At 35.8% G+C, this 25,960-nt stretch overlaps 1 protein-coding gene across 2 annotated transcripts in view; it reads right to left on the bottom strand.

Annotated features, from left to right (window-relative positions):
- Positions 1-18,552, bottom strand: part of Pdfr (Pigment-dispersing factor receptor) — a 164,586-nt gene extending 146,034 nt beyond the window's left edge. The window contains exon 1 of one of the 2 annotated variants that reach the window (XM_073979573.1): positions 18,155-18,552. The gene's annotated coding sequence lies outside the window, so the exon portion shown is untranslated. The remainder of the gene's footprint in view (positions 1-18,154) is intronic. The other variant, XM_073979572.1, reaches the window with a different exon arrangement.
- Between the last annotated feature and the right edge of the window lie 7,408 nt (positions 18,553-25,960).

The raw sequence follows: 25,960 nt of genomic DNA, 5'->3' as shown, positions 1-25,960 counted from the left end.
GAAGGAGCGGATCGATATAACACATCTTCGAACTTAAACTAAGTTTGTACAAAATATTACGAAGGCCAAATTTTGGACGGAATCGGCGGATCGGTTCGACAGTTATCTTGCGTTCCAACCACTACTCACGGTGTCAGGCTATTTTCTCAGGAAGTATGGTCTTGCGCCTGATGAAACTTGTACCCTCGTATGGGGACAGTGGATACAAATTGTTACAACAGAAAACAAATCGATCCGAGAGCAGGTCCTAAACTGAACTGTTTCGAAATTTTGTGTGGGAGGTTCCCGAAGGAGTAGACCGATTGAGCCCATATAGGAACCTCATCTAAGTCTGGTAGAAATTTCACGATGTGCAAAGTATGGACAAAATCGGTTACTCTCTTCAAGAGTTATCGTGCGTACAAATATTCCGAACATTTTCGAACCAAATTTTGTGCGCACCAGCCAACCAGACAGACGGACGAACATGGCTAAATAGGCTCCAAATTGTCTGAAACGCATTTCGTCCAAACATACTTGGGGTCTAAAACCATTATTTCGATGAGACACATTTTGTCCATATTAGCATAAAAGCTGACGGTATAAAAAGGTAGGTTTTAATGTAAGAATTTGGTTGGGATGAATTCAAAGTTTTCATTCTTTTGAACGACCGGATTGATGGTCGATTTATTGGATTAAATGCTACCTAATACCTCTGTTACGTTATAAATCAATTAGATCAGCCGCTAAGAAACTTATTTATTTTTTAACGATTTCAATTGAGTCTGAAAGTACTGATGGTCACAAATGATCCATTAGGGCGTATACGTATTGCCACAACGTATACGCTTTGGCAGTTAATTGGGTTTTGGGATTGGAATTGTTTTCTTTAATCGACTAGGAAATTTTTCCAATAATCAAATTAACTAATTTACTGACAGTCTGTTTCTTTAAAATTCTCTCTCGAGTTGAATTTTTGTTTGAGTCAAGCCCAAATTTTTCAAACATACAGGAGCTGAGAGAAGTCTCCCTTGACCCAGCTGGAATTTTTGTGGAACAATTATTACAGGAGCGGAAAATATATCCACTGAATTTGTTAGCAAAGAATTCTACGGGGACCGAATGTAAATATTATTTTTTGATAAGCAGAAAACTATTTTGATATGAATATTTTTTGAAGTGGTTATTCCGAGTTTATTTCTTTTGTTTGTTAATATCGTATCTATTTCGACAACATTGGCCATCTAAACTCTTCTAAATTCTACGGCAGCGGGTTCTTTCCTACCGGATTGACCTGAAACTATAGAATTTCGGCCAGTGCCTGCCACACCTGCATCAAACCTATGCTTCTACGTAGGTTTTTTTTGCTGCTACAGCAACAACAACAACAACCTAACGTCTATTTTTTGGAGAATAAATGTAGATAACATTTCGTCGATTTCATTATTGCTGAGATCTTTTTTAGGAATTGTAGTGAATGCAATCTTCATAGAACTCACAACGTTGTCGTTTCACTCGAGAATTATTTGATTAAGATTTGTAATTTTTTTTTTGTTTGGAGTAGATTTCTATTTTATCTCAGGGAAAAAAAATTTTAATGGATTTTATTGAGTAGTAGTTGCTAAAAATAGATATCCACTTTATGTGATATACTTGAATATTTGTTGATTACCTTTTTTGGTGAAATGCAGAAGCATGAACACATGCGTTATGTTAAATGAAATGTTCCAAAGAGTGTTTTTTAAACTAAAAAGGAAAGAGGATTAGTTTGATTATACAGAATTGAGTTTAATCTTTTACTACTAAAAGCCTTTGCAAAATTTTAATATATCACAAAAAAAAGTGAAGTTTTGCAGGGAAGTATAAATAGCAGTACATTTCTTTTGAGATTAGTAAGAAAAGTGAGGAGAATGAGATGAGTTGACGTATAGCGCTTGACATAATGTATACGCATCGGTAGCAATATATTGGTTTTGGAAGAGGAAATAGCTGTTATATGTATTACAACTCCATAAAAAATATTCTTAAAAAAAGTACTCAATGGTTCAGAAAGCGATAAACTTAATTTAAATAATGTTAAAATAGTGAAGACATAAAAGCCTTGTGCCATAACCTCTAAACAAGTGTTCCCGTACACAAAACTACTTCACTTAATTTTCAAATCCTAGAAATAAACCTATTTCTTTATTTTAATTTGTATAAAAGTACTCATAGTCTCCAATGAGCCACCAGATCGTATACATATTGTCACAACGTATACTCTATGGTGGTTCATTGGTTTTAGGATTGGAATTGTTTTCTTTGTTTGGCTGGAACATTTGTCCAATAATAAAATTAACTAAAATAATTTTCCCTCTCTCTCTCAAAACAATTTGCGGCTTGATTCTGTAATTCTTTTGGCAAATTAATTCATTCAATCTAAGAAAAGAAATATGTAATCGATTTGTAATAAGTTTTCAAGTAAACATTTTCCGACTCTTTTATAGTTAACAATTCCCTTGTTAAACTCATTGATCCACCAGAGCGTATACACGTCGTCATAACGTATAAGCTATGATGGCCATGAGTATTTTCTTCATACTTTTCTGACAAAGTTAAAACCATTAAACGGAAGAAATTGAGTACTAAGAGACAAAGTTAATTCGTTTAACATACTTTTCTATCGCAGAGATAAGTTCAAACGAAAAAATGTCCGATTTGTTTAAAGATAAAAATGTTAATCTTGAAAAAACTCATGGCTCAGAGCGTATACATGTCGCCACAACGTATACGCAATGATGGTCATGAGTATTTTCTTAATATATATTTCCCTGGCAAGTTTATTGAAATTTTTAATTTAACGGCAATGTTAACTAGTTTTGATCGTAACGAAACATGACAATATTGGAATAATATGCTGGAGATTTTGGCTTTTTCAATAAGAATTGTAATATTTATTCTATACATCTGATGTCTCCAGATGTAATCGATAATCTTTGTCTTAAGGAGTTTGGGTACATTTTTCAAAATATTCCTGATTATCTTTGCTCTACTTGTTTCTTAAAGAGATCTTTGTTAATGTCATAACTTGAAATTCAATTTTTTGGCTTACGCTTGCTTGAAAGAATATTGTACAAGATTCCTGATCTGCTGGCCCTTACAAAAATAATTCTTAAATAGGAATCTTCCTCTGGTGTGAGAGATACTACTGCCTTTGTTACGTTATAGATTAATTAGCTTAACAGCTAAGAATCCTATTTCTTTATTTTAATGTGTATGAAAGTACTCATTGTCTCCAACGAACCACCAGATCGTATACGTATTGTCACAACGTATACGCTCTGGCGGTTCATTGGTTTTAGGATTGGAACTGTTTTCTTTGATTTACTGGAACATTTTCCCAATAAAAAATTAATTAATTCACTAACAGTGTATGGGCCATTATTAAATGTGTTACTTTACTATCTGATGGATTTGAAAACGCAAAATAAACCAATTAAAAATATAATTTTTACATTAAAAGTTAATTCCAAAAAGCTCCTCCTTGAAATTCAATCCTCACTTTTAACTTCGGTAAATCCAAACAAATACTTATAATAAAGGGGGTATCTCTTTAAAATTCTCGTTCGAATTGAGTTTGTTTTGAGTGAAATTTTTCTAACACAAAGAGCTGACGAATTCGTTGGCAAAGAATTCTACAGAAACCGACTGTAGATATTATTTTTTGAGAAGAAGAAAACTATGTTGATATGCATATTTTTTGAATTGGGTTTTGCTATTTTTTTTTTGTTTGTTAATATCGCATCTATTTCAATAACATTGCTCATCCAACCTCATCTAAATCCCACGACAGCGGGTTCTTTCGTACCGGATTGACGCGAAACCACACTGTTACGGCCAGCGGCTGCCAAACCAGCATCAAACCTATGCTTCAACAACTATGCTGCTACAACAACAACAACATCCTAGCGGTTTTTTAGTATGAATGTAGGTAACATTTCGTTGATTTCATTATTGTTGTGATCTTTTTTAGGAATTGTAGTAAATGCAAACTTCATAGAACTCACAACGTTGTCGTTTCACTCGAGAATTATTTGATTACAATTTGTGAGAATTATTTTTTTGTGCAGATTTCTATTTTATCTCATGGAAAAACTTTTTAATGGATTTTATTGAGTAATAGTTCCTAAAAAAGATATTCACTTTATGCGATAAACTTGAATATTTGTTGATTACCTTTTTTGGTGAAATGCAGAAACATGAAAGAGTGTTTTTCAAACTAAGAAGATTAGTTTGATTATACAGAAGAGAGTGTAACCTTTCACTATTAAAAGCATTTGTAAAACTTTTATATATCACAAAAAATTTTAAGTTTTGAAAGGAAGTATAAATAGCTGTACATTTCTTTTAAGATTAGTGAGAAAAGTGAGAAGAATGAGATGAGTTGGCGTATAGCTTGTGACATAACCTAAACACATCGGTATCAATATATTGGTTTTGGAAGAGAAAATATCTGATATATGTATTACAACTCAATATGTATTACAATATTCTTAAAAAGTACTCAATGGTTCAGAAAGCGACAAACTTTACATAATGTTACAATAGTGAAGACATAAAAGCTTTGTACCTTAACCTGTATGCAAGTGTTCCCGTATACAAAACTACTTCAGTTCATTTTCAAATCCTAGAAATAAACCTATTTCTTTATTTTAATTTGTATAAAAGTACTCATAGTCTCCAATGCGCCACCAGATCGTATACGGATTGTCACAACGTATACTCTCTGGTGGTTCATTGGTTTTAGCTTTCTTTGATTGGCTGGAACATTTCTCGAATAATAAAATTAACTAAAATAATATTCCCTCTCTCTCAAAACAATTTGCGGCTTGATTCTGTAATTCTTTGGCAAATTAATTTATTCAATCTAAGAAAAGAAATATGTAATCGATTTGTAATAAATTTTCAAGTAAACATTTTCCGATTCTATTATAGTTAACAATTCGATTGTTAAACTCATTGATCCACCAGAGCGTATACACGTCGTCACAAAGTTTACGCTATGATGGTCATGAGAATTTTTTTCATACTTCTCTGACAAAGTTAAAACCATTAAACAGAGGAAATGGAGTACTAAGAGACAAAGTTAATTCGTTGAACATACTTTTCTATCACAAGAGATAAGTTCAACGAAAGAAATTCAGATTCGTGAAAAGATAAACATTTTAATCTTAATAAAACGTATGGCTCAGAGCGGATACATGTCGCCACAACGTATACGCAATGATGGCCATGAGTATTTTATTAATATACATTTTCCTGACAAATTTATTAAAATTTTTAATTTAACGGCTATGTTAACTAGTTTTGATCGTAACTAAACATGACAATATTGGAATAAAATGCTGGAGACTTTTGCTTTTTCAATAATAATTGTAATATTTATTTTATACATCTGATGTCCACAGATGTAATCGATAACACTGGTCAACAGGACTTTTGTTTCAACCGAAGTTGCAGTTGTTTCTAGATGAAATCGGCGAGTTATTTTCAAATCCGGTCCCGGTTTTTCTCCATCAGCTCAAAATCTGTGTTTACGTGTTTAATCCAGACTTTCGTTATTTTCGGATATAAACAAATAATTTTTTTTGGGGTTTTCGACATTATTATATTAAGAAGATGTTGTACGCTCGATACAAATCGATTTTGAAATAGTTATGGTATTTTGAGTACTTTAAGCTGTAATTACGTCATCGGGGGAAGTCATAGGATCTTCATATGGTACTCCGGATATGCTTAGGGTGTCTACTATATAATCCAGTATTCAAATGTATAATATAAAGTTCATAGCCCCCATGATTCGGCCATAACCTAAAAATCGCCATGAAGACTGCTAAACGGAAATAATTTACCAGAGATATCATTACCACATAAGTCATTTACTTTTCAATGGCAGTCTTCATGATGATTTTTAGGTTATGGCCGAATCATGGGCGCTATGAACTTTATATTATATATTTGAATACTGGACTATATAGTAGAAACCCTAAGCATATCCGCGTTGCCATATGAAGATCCTATGACTTCCCCCGATGACGTAATTACAGCTTAAAGTACTCAAAATAAGCAATTTTTACAAAGTCCGTCGTATATTTTCTATATTTATACCCTATACCACAATGTGGAAAAGGGTATTATAAGTTTGTTTTGGTAAAAATTCATGTAACACCGCGAAATATTCGTCGGAGACCCCCAATGTGGTATACCAATCTTCATATCTCGACGAGATAAAGCGATTTTGAGATGTGTGTCCGTCCGTCCGTCCGTCCGTCTGTCCATTATAAATTGTAAACACGCTCCAGGCCGCAATTATGGACCGATCGTCACGAAATTTTGTATGGAGGTCGGGTTCAGATCAGAATAGATCCCTATTCTTATTGGTGATGATCGTGAAATATTTAGCGGGTGAAATGGACCAAAAACATAATATTTATCCAATTTTCTAGCGGCTCTGTAGGTCTCAATAATAGTCCGATCAACGCGTAATTTTAAATAAGGTAAGAGTATATCACAAAGGAGAAGCTTGCAATTTGAGATGGCGATTGGATAAAATTTAGAGGGTTAAATGGACCAAAACTTTTGTGTGAAAATTGTGAACATTTTTAATATACAGCTTATATCTTAATTCTTGGAAGTGACATTCCGGACAAGTGAGATATACTTGAAAGTGGAACGCTTGACCTTTCAATTGATGTCAATTATATTGGTGTGTATGATCAGATAACTGAGGTACAGCCTAATATATTCCGTTATTTGTTTGTAGTGTAATAATAAACTCGCTAGAAGTCGCAATTATACATCAATAGTCACGAAATTTTGTACCGGGTAAGAGTATAGGTCGAAAAAGATGCCTACAATGTTGAATGATGATCTGATATTCTTTAGCGGGTGAAATGGACCATTACTTATGTATGAAAAATATAAAAATTTTATTTTTGGTCGATATTTTAACTCCTTGAGGACATATATATTTCGCCTACATATGGAAAAAACTACTGACCTTTCTTCTGATGTAAATTGCAATAAAGTGTTTGCTAGATAACGGGCCTACTGCCTAATATATAATGGGTTCTGTGTAGAGAACCACATTTTTATCCCATGCTACATATTGTCTCTCCAAAAGTTTATGTAACACCACGAAATATTCGTCCTAGTCCCCTTATTTGGTATGCCAAAATTCATATCTCGACGAGATAAAGCGATTTAGCGATGTGTGTCCGTCCATTAAAAATTGTACACAAGCTTAAGGCCGCAATTATGGACCGATTGTAACGAATTTTCGGGCCAGAATAGAAATGATTAGTTTTTGCTGATGATCGTGAAATGTTCAGGGAATGAAATGGACCAAAAACAAAATTTTAACCAATTTGGTAGCGGCTCTGTAGGTCAAAATAATAACCCGCAAAATTTTAAACAAAATTTGAGTTTATGATGAAGAAGGAGCGTACAAACCAACGTGAAGATCAGATAATACTTATCGGGTTAAATGGACTAAAACTTTTGTGTGAAATTGGTAAAAATTTCAATAATGTAGCGGTTAAACAACGGAAGTAATAGTACTACATAAGTGGGTTTCATTACATTTTAGTTTGTGTGAACTAAATTTTGCTTGCCTGCTAGAAAAATGTCTTTGTCATGCTAGATAACTTTTTGGTTTTGGTCATAAGTATTATACATTACATCTCTGATATTTGATAATTAAATTTTCACAATTATTGAAAAGAAGTTCCGTGGAGAGCGATTGTCCAGGGATAGTGGTATAGGGTATCCCATAGTCGGCTCCGTCCGACTATAGACTTTTCTTACTTGTTTTTGATATATACTCACCATAACTATTTCAAAAACGATTTGTGCCGAGCGTACAACATCTCCTTAATATATTAATGTCGAAAACCCCACAAAAAAATATTTGTTTGTATCCGAAAATAACGAAAGTCTGGGTTAAACTCGTAAAAACCGATTTTGAGCTATATCTCAAAAACAAGAGCTGATGGAGAAAAACCGGGACCGGATTTGAAAATAACTTGCCGATTTCAATTTTGTTGAGCAGTGTAATCTTTGTCTTAAGGGATTTGGGTACACTATTAAAAATATTCCTGATTATCTTTGCTCTACTTGTTTTTTAAAAAGGTCTTTGTTAGTATCATATCTCTAAATTAAATTTTTCGACTTACGCTTGCTTGAAAGAATATTGTACAAGATCCTTCCTCCGGTGTGAGAGCTACTACCGCCTTTGTTACGTTATAAATTAATTAGCTTAGCAGCTAAGAATCCTATTTCTTTATTTTCATGTGTATGAAAGTATTCATTGTCTCCAACGAGCCACCAGATCGTATACGTATTGTCACAACGTATACGCTCTGACGGTTCCTTGGTTTAAGATTGCAACTGTTTTCTTTGGTTTACTGAAACATTTTCCCAATAAAAAATTAATTAATTAATTCACTACCAGTCTATCTCTTTAAAATTCTCGTTCGAATCTCGTTCGTTTTGAGTCAAATTTTTCAAACATACATGAGCTGACGAATTCGTTAGCAAAGAATTTTATTGAAACCGAATGTAGAGATGTTGATATGCATATTTTTTGAATTTGTTTTTGCCAAATTTATTTCTTTTGTTTGTTAATATCGTGTCTATTTCAATAACATTGCCCACCCAACCTCATCTAAATACTACGGCAGCGCGTTCTTTCGTACCGGATTGACTCGAAACTATAGTGTTTCGGTCAGTGGCTGCCACACCTGCATCAAACCTATGCTTATACGTAGGTTTTTATGCTGCTACAGCAACAACAACCTAACGGTCTATTTTTTGTAGAATGAATGTAGGTAACATTTCGTTGATATTATTATTGTTGTCATCGTATTTGATAGATTACTAGGAATTGTAGTAAATCCATATAACTCACAACGTTGTCGTATCACTCGAGACTTATTTGATTAAAAAAATTGTAACAATTATTTTTCGAGTAGATTTCCATTTCATATCATATAAAAAACTTGGTAATGGATTTTATTGAGTAGCAGTTCCTAAAAAAGATATCCACTTTAAGTGAAATAACAGTATAAACGCAAAAAAAACTTGAATATTTGTAGATTCCCGTTTTGCTGAAAAGCAGAAAGATGAAAACATGAGTTGTGCTAAATGGAATGCATGTCGAAAAAATTTTCAAACTAAAGAGGAATAAGGGTTAGTTTGATTATACAGGAGAGGCTTTAACCTTTCACAACTAAAAGCATTTGTAAAATTTTAAGATATCACGGAAAAAATTCGAAGTTTGAAAATGGAAGTATAAATAGCAGTACATTTCTTTTGAGATTAGTGAGAAAATTGAGAAGAATGAGATGAGTTGGCGTATAGCTTATGACATAATGTAGCGACATATTGGTTTTGGACGAGGAGATATCTGATATATGTATTATTCTTCTAATTCTTTAAATATACCCAATGGTTTACAAAGCGATAAACTTAATTTAAATCATGTTAAAACAGTGAAGACATAAAAGCTTTGTGCCACAACCTGTAAACAAGTGTTGCGGTACACAAAACCAGCTCACTTCTCTTTCAAATCCTAGACATTAACCTATTTTTTATTTTATTTTGTATAATAGCACTCAAAGGCTCCAATGTGCCACCATATCGTATACGTATTGTCAAAACGTATACTCTCTGTCGGTTCATTGGTTTTAGGATTGGAACTGTTTTCTTTGATTGACTGGAACATTTTTCCAATAATAAAATTAACTAAAATAGTTTTCTCTCTCTCCCTCTCTCTCTCAAAACAATTTGCGGCGTAATTCTGTAATTTTTTTTTTGCGGTTTAATTCATTCAATCTACGAAAAGAAATATTTTATCGATTTGTAATAAATTTTCAAGTAAACATTATAGATAACAATTCCATTGTTATACTCATTGATCCACCAGAGCATCTTCTAATCTTAAGTAATGACATAAAAGTGTACCTCCCTGCATGCTTTGCTTCCTTGAATTTAAACATTTCATAAGTTTTGGGCATCAATTAAGGTTATAGCGAAATAATGCTAAAGAGAGATTTAAGGGTTAAAAAATTGCTAATAATAACAGGGGCTTATTGTATTACATAATGAAGTGGTTTACGATTTGCTGCTTGTGGAATTTTCAATGGACATACTCATTACATAATTGGAGCAGTCCTGTTTATTGAGCTGTTTGTTACTATGCTCAATCACGTCAACGATATTAAAATCTATTGTCTGATCGCGTAGTACCACTCTGGTACACAATTTTATTTTTGAAAATACCTTTACTATTGGCTTCAACATTGCTGAATATGGCATTCAAAATTTCAAATTACTCGGGGTTAATTCTATCATTATGTGTATTCGTTTACTTATTAAGGTATTGCATAAAAATTATCCTAAAAAAACTTTCAAAAATAAAAATGTGTGCCAAAGTGGTACTACGCGATCGGACAATAGATCGTAATACGGTTGAAGTGATTGGGCATAGTATCGAACGGCTCAATCAACACGACTGCTCCATTTATGTAAGGAGCATTTTCATTGAGAATTCCCCAAGCAGCAAATCGTGAACCACTTCATTAGGTACTACAATTAGCCCCTCTTATTACACTGTGAACCGAAATCTTGGGGCAGAGATAATTCCTTTTGGGGATGAAAGCCCTTGGTGAGTATATTAATAATCCTGAAGGACAGATTAAGTTTTTGGCGAAGACCTTAAAACAACTGTTAAGAAAGATATAACGTTAATTTCAGATGCCTTACATGGTCTTCAGCAGAAACATAATCAGGCCATAACTCGAAACTTCGACTCACGGCTGATCTGTCCTTCGGGATTCTTAATATATTCAAAAAGGGTTTTCATTCCCATAAGGAATTTTCTCTGCCCCAGATGTTCGCCTTCATTTTGTGTCACAGTGTTATTAGGAATTTTTTAAAAATAAATTCTCTCTTTAGGATTATTTCGCTATAACTTTAAAAATTATGAAATGTTTAAGTTCAAGGAAGTAAAACGTGCTGGGAGGTACACTTTTATGTCATTACTTAAGATTAGAATTTAAGTAGAAAAGTCGGTGAAAACCCCTATAATTTTTTATTTCTTTCTCTTTTCAATATATTCAGGCTTTTTTCTTTTAATAAAAATAAAGGTTTCATTCAATTTGGAAAAGGTTTAATTTGATTTGGAAAAGGTTTCATTTGATTTGGAAAAGGTTTCATTTGATTTGGAAAAGGTTTCATTTAATTTGGAAAAGGTTTCAATTAATTTGGAAAAGGTTTCATTCAATTTGGAAAAGGTTTCATTTAATTTGGAAATGCTATATTTCGTTTAACATATTTTTCTATTGCAAGAGATAAGTTCAAACGAAAAAATTATGATTCGCTTAAGGATAATAATTTCAATCTTAAACAAGTAAGAACTGCGGTAAGTTCGGCCGGGCTGAACTTGTTATACCCTCCACCACTAGTTGTATTGGAGTAAAATGGAACAATAAGTTCTCTTTTGTTTATGAAGAAGACTAAATACCAAATTTCAGCAATTTAAAAATACCGAAATTCGGGAGGTACCGTTCTATGGGGGCTAGTTCAAAACTTCGATCTATACTGACAAATTTCTGGCGGAAAGCTTTTAGACTCAAAGAAGACTAAAAACAAAACTTCTGATATTTCGGTAAGGTAATGTGTCTATAACTTTCAAAATACCGGAAATCAAGAGGTACGCGTATATGGGGATATGGGAAGATGTGGACCGTGGATAATTCTCTTGTCGAATGTTTTATAATCCCATGGAAGTCTAGATAACAAAGTTTGGTCGTTTCGGCCACAACCTTCAAAATACCGAAAATCGGGAGGTACCGTTCTATGGGGGCTATATTAAGGCGTGAACCGGTACCGACAAAATTCTGCGGGAAAGTTTCGTACCTCCATCGAAGACTGAGTACCAAATTTTAGCCTTTTCGGAGGAATATTGAGGCCACACCCTTCAAAATACCGAAAATCGTGAGGTATTGTTCTATGGGGGCTATAAGAAGGCGAAAGTTGTACACCCCAAATAAAGACTAAATAACAAATTTAAACACTTTCGGTGGATTATTAATGCCACAAACTTCAAAATACCGGAAATCCGTAGGTGCCGTTCTATCAGGGCTATATGAAGGTGTGAACCTATATCGACATATTTCATATGGAAAGTATTGTACCCCCAACGAAGACTAATCATCAAATTTCAGCCATTTCGGTGGATTATTGGGGCCACAACCTTCAAAATACTGAAAATCCTGAGGTACCGTTCTATGGGGTCTATACGAAGGCGTGGACGTATACCGACAAAATTTTGGGGAAAGTTTCGTACTCCCAACGAAGACTAAGTACCAAATTTCTGTCATTTCTGAGGAATATTGTGGCCACAAATTTCAAAATACCGAAACTCAGGAGGTACCGTTCTATGGGGATATATTAAGGCATGAACCGATATAGCCCATTATTCAATACCAAACATACTAAGAGTAATATAAACTGCTATACTAAATTATAAAGCTCTATCTTAAAAATTGCGAGATGTATCTTGATTTCAACAGACGAACGGGTAGACGGATATGATTATTTTGACTTAGAAGTTTATGCTGATCAAGAATATGTATACTTTATAGGGTCTCCGACGAATATTTCAGAATGACAAAGTTAATTATACCCTCCATATTATGATGAACGGTATAAAAAATGCTCATGGGTCACCTACCAGAACGTATAAATGTCGCCACATGTATGATGGCCATGAGTGTTTTCTCAATATTTCATTGACACATTTATTTAAATTTTTAATTTAACGGCTATGTTAACTGTTTTTGATCGTAACGCAACATGACAATGTGCTGAAGACTTGCTTTTTATACCCACACCATTTATGCTAACGAAGGTATGTATATATACTATCATACGGGCAAATGTGCCTCATCGAAATAATGGTTGTAGACCCCAAGTACGTTTGGACGAAATCCGTTTCAGACAATTTGGAGTCGATTTAGAAATGTCCGTCCGCCCGTCTGTCTGGCTGGCTTGAGCGTACGATAACTCTGGAACGGATTAAACGATATGGTCCAAAATTAGGCTTTCGTAATATTTAGACCGAACTTAGTTAAAGTTGGAAGATGGGTTATATCGGCCCACTCCCTCCGGTACCTCCCCACAAAGGTTTAACTCTCGACGATAGTAACCGAATTGGTCATAACTTTGGTCATCGTAATATTACTAAGAGACATATTTTAAGTTCGAATATGGACTATATCTGTCCACTCCTTCGGGTACCTCCCACACAAAAAATTGGGAAAAGTGCAGGTAAGAACCTCCTCGCGAATCGTTTTGATTTTTATTGTAAAAACGTGTATTCTCTTGCCCCATTTTGACAGTGCAAGTTTTTTTGTGGGACAAGTCCTTACTTCCTCAGCAAAAAAAAAAGATCGAAAGCTGAAAACCCCTCTATGGCACCATGTGTAGTGGTTCGATCCAAAATTTGGCAATCATAATATTTTGCTCTAAGTTAAATCAAATTCTAAGTTGGGCCTTAGCGGTCCCCTCCTTTGGGTACCTCCCCCAGAAAAGTTCAAAATTTTTCGCAAAAATGGTGTGCACAATAACTCTCGATTTGGTCTATACTTTGGACATCGTAATATTTCTACGAGACATAGATCAGATTAGAATACGGACTATATATGTGAACTCCTTCGGATACCTCCCACACCAAATTTCGGAAGAGTGCAGGTAAGGACCTCCTCGCGAATCGTATTGATTTTTCTTGCAACAGGTTGCACTCAAGACCCCTAAACCGATGGAACAAGTTTTTTTCAGTGGCAAGTCCATAATTCTTGAGAAAATTACCCGAAAACTATAAGAAACCCCTATGGCCAGCATGTCAAGTTGCTGGTCCCGAACCGAATACTTCGTTGGTCCACACTTTGCATATCGTAATATTTCTTAGAAAATTAAATAAAAATCGAAGATCGTGCTTGTAGATCCACTCCTTCCGGTACCTCCTTTACAAAAGTTCGAAAATATCCGCTAAAAAGTTAAGGGCAATATCGCAAAAACGGGGCAACCAAACTGGATTTCCAAATATTTTGTCCAAACTTTATGTTTAAAAGTGGGCCCTATCGTTTCACTCCTTGGGGTACAACCCACACAAATGTTTAACATTTTTGTTGAAGTGCGGTTAAGGGTCTGTTCGAAGATCCTTTTGAAATTTTTAACGAAGGCACTCCTAGTGGCCCTGTTTAAAGCGATATTATAATTCTTGAGAAAATTACCCGAAAACAGTAAAAAACCCCTATGGCCAGCATGTCAATTGGCTGGTCCCGAATCGAATACTGCGTTGTTTTACACTTTGCATATCGTAATATTTCTTCGAATATTAGATGAAAATCGAAGATCGTGCTTGCAATTTTTACCGAATCCACTCCTAGTGGTCGTGTTTATAGTGATATTATGTTTTTCGGGGGTAAGTCCATGTTTCCTGATATAATGGTCCAAAAGCTCTAAATTACATGGTGACCAACTAAAATGAGTGGTGGGCGCGATATTTATCGATAGAAATGATTGCCAAAGTAAGACCCACTTCCAAAATTGACTATGTCGGTCCATTTGTTTACCTCAAGTGTTTTGAGCTTTAATGTAAATCCACAGACTGAGTGTATATATTTCTTTAGATACCTCCCCCTCAAGTCTTTTGAGCTTTTATCTAAATCCACAGGCTGAGGGTATATCTATGTCGGCAAAGCCGACTTATATATTTTTACTTGCTTTTTCTAATTTAAAGTAAGTTTCAAGATCGGACAATCTCCACCCGTAATTACCTCACAAAAATTCAACACCATTTCTTATGTGCAATTTAAGGGCCTTTCGAGGATTGTTTTGATATTTTCATCGAAGGTATTCTTTGTAATTCCGATAACAAAGACATACTCTTTTTCGTGGGCAACTTCAGAAGCGTTCTAAAAATCCTACAGTGGAATTAAATGAATGTCTTCCAAAATTATATTCAGTTCCAAGATGGGCCATGTCAGTTCATTGTCAGAGAAGATACCTGAATCCTCTTCAAAACTTCAACACTTTTGCACTCTAATCCAATTTTAAGGCCACTGTTAATAGGAGGACAACTTCTAAGATGGCATTTGAACTTTAATATCGGGTAGTCATTGTGATTGTGCCTACAAGAGTATACATGTTTCTTGGTAAAGCCTATATTTCCTGAAATATTTTATCGTAAATATTCTTCTAAATAATGACCTGAAAGTTCCAAACAGTATGACGGATTGAGAATTTGTTGGGTAGACTTTGTTAATGGGATCTGTCCACTGTTTATGAGACCACAAGCACCTAAATATTTGTACTGGAAATTTTTACAGCGGTTTATTTAACTTGCATTGTTCTCTGTCTGTTTAGCTCAAATCTAGTTACTATTTTTTTAAATTAATTTAATTTAGTTTATAATTAATTGAATGTAATTTAATTTATTTAAATTTAATTAATTTTTAACACAGTGTCAGTTGACCAATCGAACTAAAACTTTGCGCAAAATTTTCAAGTTTGGATGACAACACATGAACATGAAACCAAATCAATATGGGTCCGTTTTTTTCCCACATAGAGGTACCACCCGACTTCAGGTATTTTGAAAATTTTATCTTCATTTTTAGCCCGAATTGGCTGTAACTTGGCATTTGGTACATTCCCTCTCCAAAAATTGTGGACATACATAGATCCAAACCTGGACAAAATTGGACAGACATTTTGACAAAATGTGAAAAATGTGACGCTATGTGGTCGAGAAGAAATTTCGCCAAATTATACTGAAATCGTTGTGGTGTAGGGTATAATAAAACCAGTAAGGAAAGGATCAAAGTCGGGCGGGCCGAATATATAAAAATATAAATATATAAAAATATAAATCGGAGCTATATCCAGATCTTAACCGATTTCGATATAATTTGGCACATTTATTTCCAGACCGAATTCAGTCACACATTCCAAATATCATTGAAATCGGACGTATATAGCGTGTTTGGTGCAGCATTCCAAATTTCATCAAAATCGGACGTATATAGCGTGTTTGGTGCAGCAAATATATGAAATCGGGCGAAAATATATATGGGAGCTATAATTAATATAATTTGGCACATTTATTTCTAGACCGAATTCAGTCAAGCATTCCAAATTTCATCAAAATCGGACATATATAGCGTCTTTGGTACAGCAAATACGTGAAATCCGACGAAAATATATATGGGAGCTATATCCAAATCTGAACCGATTTCGATATAATTTGACACACTTATTTCTAGACCGAATTCAGTTACACATTCCAAATTTCATCGAAATCGGAAATATATAGCGTGTTTGGTACAAAAAATACGTGAAATCGGCCGAAAATATATATGGGAGCTATATCCAAATCTGAAGCGATTTGGATATAATTTGGCACATTTATTTCTAAACCGAATTCAGTCACACATTCCAAATTTCATCGATATTGGACGTATATAGCGTGTTTGGTGCAGCAAATACGTCAAATCGGCCGAAAATATATATGGGAGCTTTATCCAAATCTGAACCGATTTCGATGTAATTTGGGACACTTATTTCTAGACCGAATTCAATCAAACATTCCAAATTTCATCCAAATCGGACGTATATAGCGTGTTTGGTGCAGCAAATACGCGAAATCGGCCGAAAGTATATATGGGAGCTATATCCAGATCTTAACCGATTTCGATATAATTTGGCACATTTATTTCTAGACTGAATTCAGTCACACATTCCAAATTTCATCGAAATCGGAAATATATAGCATGTTTAGTGCAAAAAATACCTGAAATCGGCCGAAAATATATATGGGAGCTATATCCAAATCTGAACCGATTTTCACCAAAAGCAATAGCGTTCTTCCTATGGCTAAAAAAATTGTAGTCCCTAATTTTCAGCTGAATCGGACAAAAAATGCGACCTGTACGTTGCGAACAAAAATACATGGACAGACGGACGGACATGCATAAATCGACTCAGAAAGTAATTATATGTATATCCCCAAAAGGAACTATGGGTCTATTTCGTTTCCTTTTGTATGTTACATACAAATGCACAAATACATAATACCCCTTACCACAGTGTGGTGTAGGGTATAAAAATTTAAGTAAGGATAAAGAGATCCACAAAAACGACTTATTTTTTATTTGATTTTGAAATGAAAACCGTTGTTAATGGAGATTTTAAGAATGGAGTTTTTTTAATCGTCGAATTTTTACAATATTTTTTTGAGACCCTATCAGAACAATTCATGTGGATCATTGATTAGTCGATCAATGTTGATAGTAGCAGGCAAATAATTTTTTTTGGGGAAATTATCAGAAAATTTTTGGAAGAAGTTTTTGATTTTTTTTTTTCAGAGAATTGCTGGATAGAAAGAAAAAGTTAAGAATATTTTTACTCTTTAACATGCACAGACAAATTATTTTTCTTGATGGTGATATTTTTGGAGAAATGATATTATCAAAAGAAATATCAGATCAAGAAATTTGGGGGTTTCCTTTTTTTTTGAAAGATCACTATACCAATCCAATTCTAAACTATAAAGTGTACAACGAATATTTCTCTTATTTTTCTTTTGAGACGAACTGAATGATTAGAATGCTGCAAATGAAAAAGAATGTATAAAGTGGAGACAGCTTGACTACCAAGCTTCCATAAATTTACCGTTTTTTTTATTTTCAGAATAACCTTAGTGGTAAACTAAGACAATATTTTTTGATGGCATTTTATATAGCAAAAAATTTTATATAGCAAACAAATAAAATCTTAACAATTTTCCTATTTTCCAGTTCTTCTTATAGAATATTAGAATTCCTTTTATATAAGACAATCTACAAAAGACAATAAAGTTTATATTAAACCCCATTTTTTATAAAACAAAAACTAATTCCAAATTAATTTTATACATTGAGATTTCAGGTTGTGTCAGAATTCGGCCTCATTCTGCAAACTATTTTTCTCTTCATTATTATAATTATAACGGAGAGAGATTTTGAGTGATTTTAATTTGCAAATAATCTGCGATTGTAAAAATATTGATTTCTTTTTAATATTACCTTACCTTAGTTTTGAAACTATATTTGCAAGGTACAGCTTTCAATATTATTTGTTATAAGTTAATAAAAAACTTTTTTCATTACTTTTATTTTAATTCAATATTTTTTTATATATTAAATATTCACAATTTTAGTTTAAAATTCTTTGATATTATTTTATGCGAAACGAAACATTTTTGTTTTATTTTATTTCAATAAGATTTATTTTTCTTATAAGATATGCGTATATTATTCACTTTAATGAATTCAAAATCATTTGAATTTGTTTTTAAAATCAATTTAACAATAAGCGTTTTCCTCGTACATTTCGCAAAAATGGCAAACCGTTATGTTCAGCATACCGTGATGAACTGAATGCTAGCGCCATGGCTTCATAACAAAATAAGGATGCAAAAGCAACAGCAAAGTTACTGGCAACAACAAAAACAACGGCAATAACAATGACAACAGCAACAGCAACGATACGGACGACGACAACGATGATGACAATAATGATGATGATGAGTAAGTACAACGAAGATGTTTGAACATTTAACTGCCAACAGCAATAATATTTACGACAGTGATATAGTCAATGATGATGATGATAATTATCATCAGCATCATGATAAATATATTATTTGATAAAAAAACTAAAAATGAAAACAAAACCAAAAATAAAAGCGAATAAAAAAATAATAATAAAGAAAACCCCCAAAAGATGATAACGAGAAATTTACAAACAAGACGTGTAGACTTGCTGCTCCACAGGAGGCCCATTGTTTGCTTGCATTTGGCAGTTTGCCAAAAGATGTAAAAATTCGAAACCACCACCCAAAAATATGCAACAATGCATCCTAGAAAAAAAAACGCACACACACAGTAGTGAATAGTAGGTGGGGGCTAGTGTATGAGTGAATGGTTGGCTGGATGGTTGACTGAATGATGGATAAGCGCCAAACCACAAACAACACACTCACACACATGCAACCTCTTTTCTATCAAACGAACAAGAAAAACGTGCGGTCAAAATATCACAGAGAAAAATCAAAACACAACTAGACTACAATGAGAAAAAGAGAAAATGCGTTGTAGCTCTCTCTCATTGCCACCCGCCCGAACAACAATAAAACATATTTACAACACATTAATCGCTGTGCAAGGATAGCCCTTTACGAAAAAATTACTAACGACCAAAATTTTCCATAGAAATGACCAAAAGATAACAAGAACAAAGAATCGGCTTAATGAAGATTTTCTTTGCAATAAGAAAACCTTAAAGTTTTACATAAGAATACCTCGAAATCTTCCATAAGAAGATGACTTTGAAATCATTTATATTATGCCTTTGTTGTCTTTTATAAGAAGATCTTGTGGTCTTCTATACGAACACCTTGTTGTCGTCTATAAGAGGACTTTTAGTCTACTCCTTCTCTTCTATAAGGATACCTTGCGGTATTCTTCTATAAGAAGACCTTGTGGTCTTCTTCTGTAAGAATACCTTGTGGTATTCTTCTATAAGAAGACATTGTCGAATTCTTCACGAAGAAGATCTCTTTCTTTTGAAAGGGTCTTAAGAAGCACCATTTTCTTTTGAAATGGTCATAGGAACGACCCCTTTCCTTTGGATATGGTCTTAAAAAGCACCCTTTCCTTTGGAAAGGGTCTTAAGAAGGACCCCTTTCTTTGGAAAGGATCTTAAGTAGCGCCCTTTCCTTTGTATACGGTTTTAAGAAGCACCCTTTCCTTTGGAAAGTCTCTTAAGAAGGATCCTTTCTTTAAAAACGGTTCGAAGAAGGACCCTTTCCTTTGGATAGGGGCTTATGAAGGACACTTTCCTGTGGAAACCGTCTTAAGATGGATCTTTTTCTCTGGAAAGGGTAATAAGAGGGCCCCTTTCCCCGGAGAAAGAGTCCTACCAAGAAACATTTTCTTTGGAAAGAATGTTAAGTAGCGCCCTTTCCTTTGTATATGGTCTTAAGAAGCACCTTTTCCTTCGGAAAGGGTCTTAAGAAGCCCCCTTTCCTTTGGAAAGGTTCTTTAGAAGCACCCTTTCCTTTGGAAAGGTTCTTTAGAAGCACCCTTTCCTTCGGAAAGGTTCTTTAGAAGCACCCTTTCCTTTGGAAAGGTTCTTTAGAAGCACCCTTTCCTTTGGAAAGGTTCTTTAGAAGCACCCTTTCCTTCGGAAAGGTTCTTTAGAAGCACCCTTTCCTTTGGAAAGGTTCTTTAGAAGCACCCTTTCCTTTGGAAAGGTTCTTTAGAAGCACCCTTTCCTTTGGAAAGGTTCTTTAGAAGCACCCTTTCCTTTGGAAAGGTTCTTTAGAAGCACCCTTTCCTTTGGAAAGGTTCTTTAGAAGCACCCTTTCCTTTGGAAAGGTTCTTTAGAAGCACCCTTTCCTTTGGAAAGGTTCTTTAGAAGCACCCTTTCCTTTGGAAAGGTTCTTTAGAAGCACCCTTTCCTTTGGAAAGGTTCTTTAGAAGCACCCTTTCCTTTGGAAAGGTTCTTTAGAAGCACCCTTTCCTTTGGAAAGGTTCTTTAGAAGCACCCTTTCCTTTGGAAAGGTTCTTTAGAAGCACCCTTTCCTTTGGAAAGGTTCTTTAGAAGCACCCTTTCCTTTGGAAAGGTTCTTTAGAAGCACCCTTTCCTTTGGAAAGGTTCTTTAGAAGCACCCTTTCCTTTGGAAAGGTTCTTTAGAAGCACCCTTTCCTTTGGAAAGGTTCTTTAGAAGCACCCTTTCCTTTGGAAAGGTTCTTTAGAAGCACCCTTTCCTTTGGAAAGGTTCTTTAGAAGCACCCTTTCCTTTGGAAAGGTTCTTTAGAAGCACCCTTTCCTTTGGAAAGGTTCTTAGAAGCACCCTTTCCTTTGGAAAGGTTCTTTAGAAGCACCCTTTCCTTTGGAAAGGTTCTTTAGAAGCACCCTTTCCTTTGGAAAGGTTCTTTAGAAGCACCCTTTCCTTTGGAAAGGTTCTTTAGAAGCACCCTTTCCTTTGGAAAGGTTCTTAGAAGCACCCTTTCCTTTGGAAAGGTTCTTTAGAAGCACCCTTTCCTTTGGAAAGGTTCTTTAGAAGCACCCTTTCCTTTGGAAAGGTTCTTTAGAAGCACCCTTTCCTTTGGAAAGGTTCTTTAGAAGCACCCTTTCCTTTGGAAAGGTTCTTTAGAAGCACCCTTTCCTTTGGAAAGGTTCTTTAGAAGCACCCTTTCCTTTGGAAAGGTTCTTTAGAAGCACCCTTTCCTTTGGAAAGGTTCTTTAGAAGCACCCTTTCCTTTGGAAAGGTTCTTTAGAAGCACCCTTTCCTTTGGAAAGGTTCTTTAGAAGCACCCTTTCCTTTGGAAAGGTTCTTTAGAAGCACCCTTTCCTTTGGAAAGGTTCTTTAGAAGCACCCTTTCCTTTGGAAAGGTTCTTTAGAAGCACCCTTTCCTTTGGAAAGGTTCTTTAGAAGCACCCTTTCCTTTGGAAAGGTTCTTTAGAAGCACCCTTTCCTTTGGAAAGGTTCTTTAGAAGCACCCTTTCCTTTGGAAAGGTTCTTTAGAAGCACCCTTTCCTTTGGAAAGGTTCTTTAGAAGCACCCTTTCCTTTGGAAAGGTTCTTTAGAAGCACCCTTTCCTTTGGAAAGGTTCTTTAGAAGCACCCTTTCCTTTGGAAAGGTTCTTTAGAAGCACCCTTTCCTTTGGAAAGGTTCTTTAGAAGCACCCTTTCCTTTGGAAAGGTTCTTTAGAAGCACCCTTTCCTTTGGAAAGGTTCTTTAGAAGCACCCTTTCCTTTGGAAAGGTTCTTTAGAAGCACCCTTTCCTTTGGAAAGGTTCTTTAGAAGCACCCTTTCCTTTGGAAAGGTTCTTTAGAAGCACCCTTTCCTTTGGAAAGGTTCTTTAGAAGCACCCTTTCCTTTGGAAAGGTTCTTTAGAAGCACCCTTTCCTTTGGAAAGGTTCTTTAGAAGCACCCTTTCCTTTGGAAAGGTTCTTTAGAAGCACCCTTTCCTTTGGAAAGGTTCTTTAGAAGCACCCTTTCCTTTGGAAAGGTTCTTTAGAAGCACCCTTTCCTTTGGAAAGGTTCTTTAGAAGCACCCTTTCCTTTGGAAAGGTTCTTTAGAAGCACCCTTTCCTTTGGAAAGGTTCTTTAGAAGCACCCTTTCCTTTGGAAAGGTTCTTTAGAAGCACCCTTTCCTTTGGAAAGGTTCTTTAGAAGCACCCTTTCCTTTGGAAAGGTTCTTTAGAAGCACCCTTTCCTTTGGAAAGGTTCTTTAGAAGCACCCTTTCCTTTGGAAAGGTTCTTTAGAAGCACCCTTTCCTTTGGAAAGGTTCTTTAGAAGCACCCTTTCCTTTGGAAAGGTTCTTTAGAAGCACCCTTTCCTTTGGAAAGGTTCTTTAGAAGCACCCTTTCCTTTGGAAAGGTTCTTTAGAAGCACCCTTTCCTTTGGAAAGGTTCTTTAGAAGCACCCTTTCCTTTGGAAAGGTTCTTTAGAAGCACCCTTTCCTTTGGAAAGGTTCTTTAGAAGCACCCTTTCCTTTGGAAAGGTTCTTTAGAAGCACCCTTTCCTTTGGAAAGGTTCTTTAGAAGCACCCTTTCCTTTGGAAAGGTTCTTTAGAAGCACCCTTTCCTTTGGAAAGGTTCTTTAGAAGCACCCTTTCCTTTGGAAAGGTTCTTTAGAAGCACCCTTTCCTTTGGAAAGGTTCTTTAGAAGCACCCTTTCCTTTGGAAAGGTTCTTTAGAAGCACCCTTTCCTTTGGAAAGGTTCTTTAGAAGCACCCTTTCCTTTGGAAAGGTTCTTTAGAAGCACCCTTTCCTTTGGAAAGGTTCTTTAGAAGCACCCTTTCCTTTGGAAAGGTTCTTTAGAAGCACCCTTTCCTTTGGAAAGGTTCTTTAGAAGCACCCTTTCCTTTGGAAAGGTTCTTTAGAAGCACCCTTTCCTTTGGAAAGGTTCTTTAGAAGCACCCTTTCCTTTGGAAAGGTTCTTTAGAAGCACCCTTTCCTTTGGAAAGGTTCTTTAGAAGCACCCTTTCCTTTGGAAAGGTTCTTTAGAAGCACCCTTTCCTTTGGAAAGGTTCTTTAGAAGACCCCTTTCCTTTGGAAAGGTTCTTTAGAAGCACCCTTTCCTTTGGAAAGGTTCTTTAGAAGCACCCTTTCCTTTGGAAAGGTTCTTTAGAAGCACCCTTTCCTTTGGAAAGGTTCTTTAGAAGCACCCTTTCCTTTGGAAAGGTTCTTTAGAAGCACCCTTTCCTTTGGAAAGGTTCTTTAGAAGCACCCTTTCCTTTGGAAAGGTTCTTTAGAAGCACCCTTTCCTTTGGAAAGGTTCTTTAGAAGCACCCTTTCCTTTGGAAAGGTTCTTTAGAAGCACCCTTTCCTTTGGAAAGGTTCTTTAGAAGCACCCTTTCCTTTGGAAAGGTTCTTTAGAAGCACCCTTTCCTTTGGAAAGGTTCTTTAGAAGCACCCTTTCCTTTGGAAAGGTTCTTTAGAAGCACCCTTTCCTTTGGAAAGGTTCTTTAGAAGCACCCTTTCCTTTGGAAAGGTTCTTTAGAAGCACCCTTTCCTTTGGAAAGGTTCTTTAGAAGCACCCTTTCCTTTGGAAAGGTTCTTTAGAAGCACCCTTTCCTTTGGCAAGGTTCTTTAGAAGCACCCTTTCCTTTGGAAAGGTTCTTTAGAAGCACCCTTTCCTTTGGCAAGGTTCTTTAGAAGCACCCTTTCCTTTGGAAAGGTTCTTTAGAAGCACCCTTTCCTTTGGAAAGGTTCTTTAGAAGCACCCTTTCCTTTGGAAAGGTTCTTTAGAAGCACCCTTTCCTTTGGCAAGGTTCTTTAGAAGCACCCTTTCCTTTGGAAAGGTTCTTTAGAAGCACCCTTTCCTTTGGAAAGGTTCTTTAGAAGCACCCTTTCCTTTGGAAAGGTTCTTTAGAAGCACCCTTTCCTTTGGAAAGGTTCTTTAGAAGCACCCTTTCCTTTGGAAAGGTTCTTTAGAAGCACCCTTTCCTTTGGGAAGGTTCTTTAGAAGCACCCTTTCCTTTGGAAAGGTTCTTTAGAAGCACCCTTTCCTTTGGGAAGGTTCTTTAGAAGCACCCTTTCCTTTGGAAAGGTTCTTTAGAAGCACCCTTTCCCTTTGGGAAGGTTCTTTAGAAGCACCCTTTCCTTTGGAAAGGTTCTTTAGAAGCACCCTTTCCTTTGGGAAGGTTCTTTAGAAGCACCCTTTCCTTTGGAAAGGTTCTTTAGAAGCACCCTTTCCTTTGGAAAGGTTCTTTAGAAGCACCCTTTCCTTTGGAAAGGTTCTTTAGAAGCACCCTTTCCTTTGGAAAGGTTCTTTAGAAGCACCCTTTCCTTTGGAAAGGTTCTTTAGAAGCACCCTTTCCTTTGGAAAGGTTCTTTAGAAGCACCCTTTCCTTTGGAAAGGTTCTTTAGAAGCACCCTTTCCTTTGGAAAGGTTCTTTAGAAGCACCCTTTCCTTTGGAAAGGTTCTTTAGAAGCACCCTTTCCTTGGAAAGGTTCTTTAGAAGCACCCTTTCCTTTGGAAAGGTTCTTTAGAAGCACCCTTTCCTTTGGAAAGGTTCTTTAGAAGCACCCTTTCCTTTGGAAAGGTTCTTTAGAAGCACCCTTTCCTTTGGAAAGGTTCTTTAGAAGCACCCTTTCCTTTGGAAAGGTTCTTTAGAAGCACCCTTTCCTTTGGAAAGGTTCTTTAGAAGCACCCTTTCCTTTGGAAAGGTTCTTTAGAAGCACCCTTTCCTTTGGAAAGGTTCTTAAGAAGCTCCTTTCCTTTATACGGCCTTAAGAAGCTCCTTTTCCATTGGAAAGGGTCTTAAGAAAGACCATTTTCCTGGGAAAGGGTCTTAAGAAGCAACCTTTCCTTTGGAAAGGGACATAAGAAGGACCCTTTCGTTTGGAAAGGGTCTTGAGAAGCACCCCTTTCATGTGGAAAGTACCCTCTCCTTTGGAAAGGATCTTAAGAAGTACCCTCTCCTTTGGAAAGAATCTTAAAAAGCTCCCTTTCCTTTGGAAACGGCCTTAAGAAGCTCCTTTTCCATTAGAAAGGGTCTTAAAAAGCACCCTTTCCTTTGGAAAAGGTCTTAAGAAGCACTCTTTCCTTTGGAAAGGGTCTTAAGAAGCACCCTTTCCTTTGGAAAGCGTCTAAAGAAGCATTCTTTCCTTTGGAAAGGGTCTTAAGAAGCACCCTTTCCTTTGGAAAGGGTTATAAAAAGCACCCTCTCCTTTGGAAAAGGGTCTTAAGAAGCACCCTTTCCTTTGGAAAGGGTCTTAAGAAGCACCTTTCCTTGGAAAGGGTCTTAAGAAGCACTCTTTCCTTTGGAAAGGGTCTTAAGAAGCACTCTTTCCTTTGGAAAAGGTCTTAAGAAGCACTCTTTCCTTTGGAAAGGGTCTTAAGAAGCACTCTTTCCTTTGGAAAGGGTCTTAAGAAGCACCCTTTCCTTTGGAAAGGGTCTTAAAAAGCACCCTCTCCTTTGGAAAGAGTCTTTAAAAGCACCCTTTCCTTTGGAAAGGGTCGTAAGAAGCACCCATTCCTTTGGAAAGGGTCTTAAGAAGCACCCTTTCCTTTGGAAAGGGTCTTTAAAAGCACCCTTTTCTTTGGAAAGGGTCTTTAAAAGCACCCTTTTCTTTGGAAAGGGTCTTAAAAAGCACCCTTTTTTTTGGAAAGGGTCTTAAAAAGCACCCTTTCCTTTGGAAAGGTTCTTTAGAAGCACCCTTTCCTTTGGAAAGGTTCTTTAGAAGCACCCTTTCCTTTGGAAAGGTCCTTTAGAAGCACCCTTTCCTTTGGAAAGGTTCTTTAGAAGCACCCTTTCCTTTGGAAAGGTTCTTTAGAAGCACCCTTTCCTTTGGAAAGGTTCTTTAGAAGCACCC

This window comes from Musca autumnalis, unplaced genomic scaffold (assembly GCF_047663935.1).
Source record: "Musca autumnalis isolate F117 unplaced genomic scaffold, ASM4766393v1 scaffold_3, whole genome shotgun sequence".
Classification (NCBI taxonomy): domain Eukaryota; kingdom Metazoa; phylum Arthropoda; class Insecta; order Diptera; family Muscidae; genus Musca; species Musca autumnalis.
This window is presented reverse-complemented; position numbering and strand designations above follow the sequence as displayed.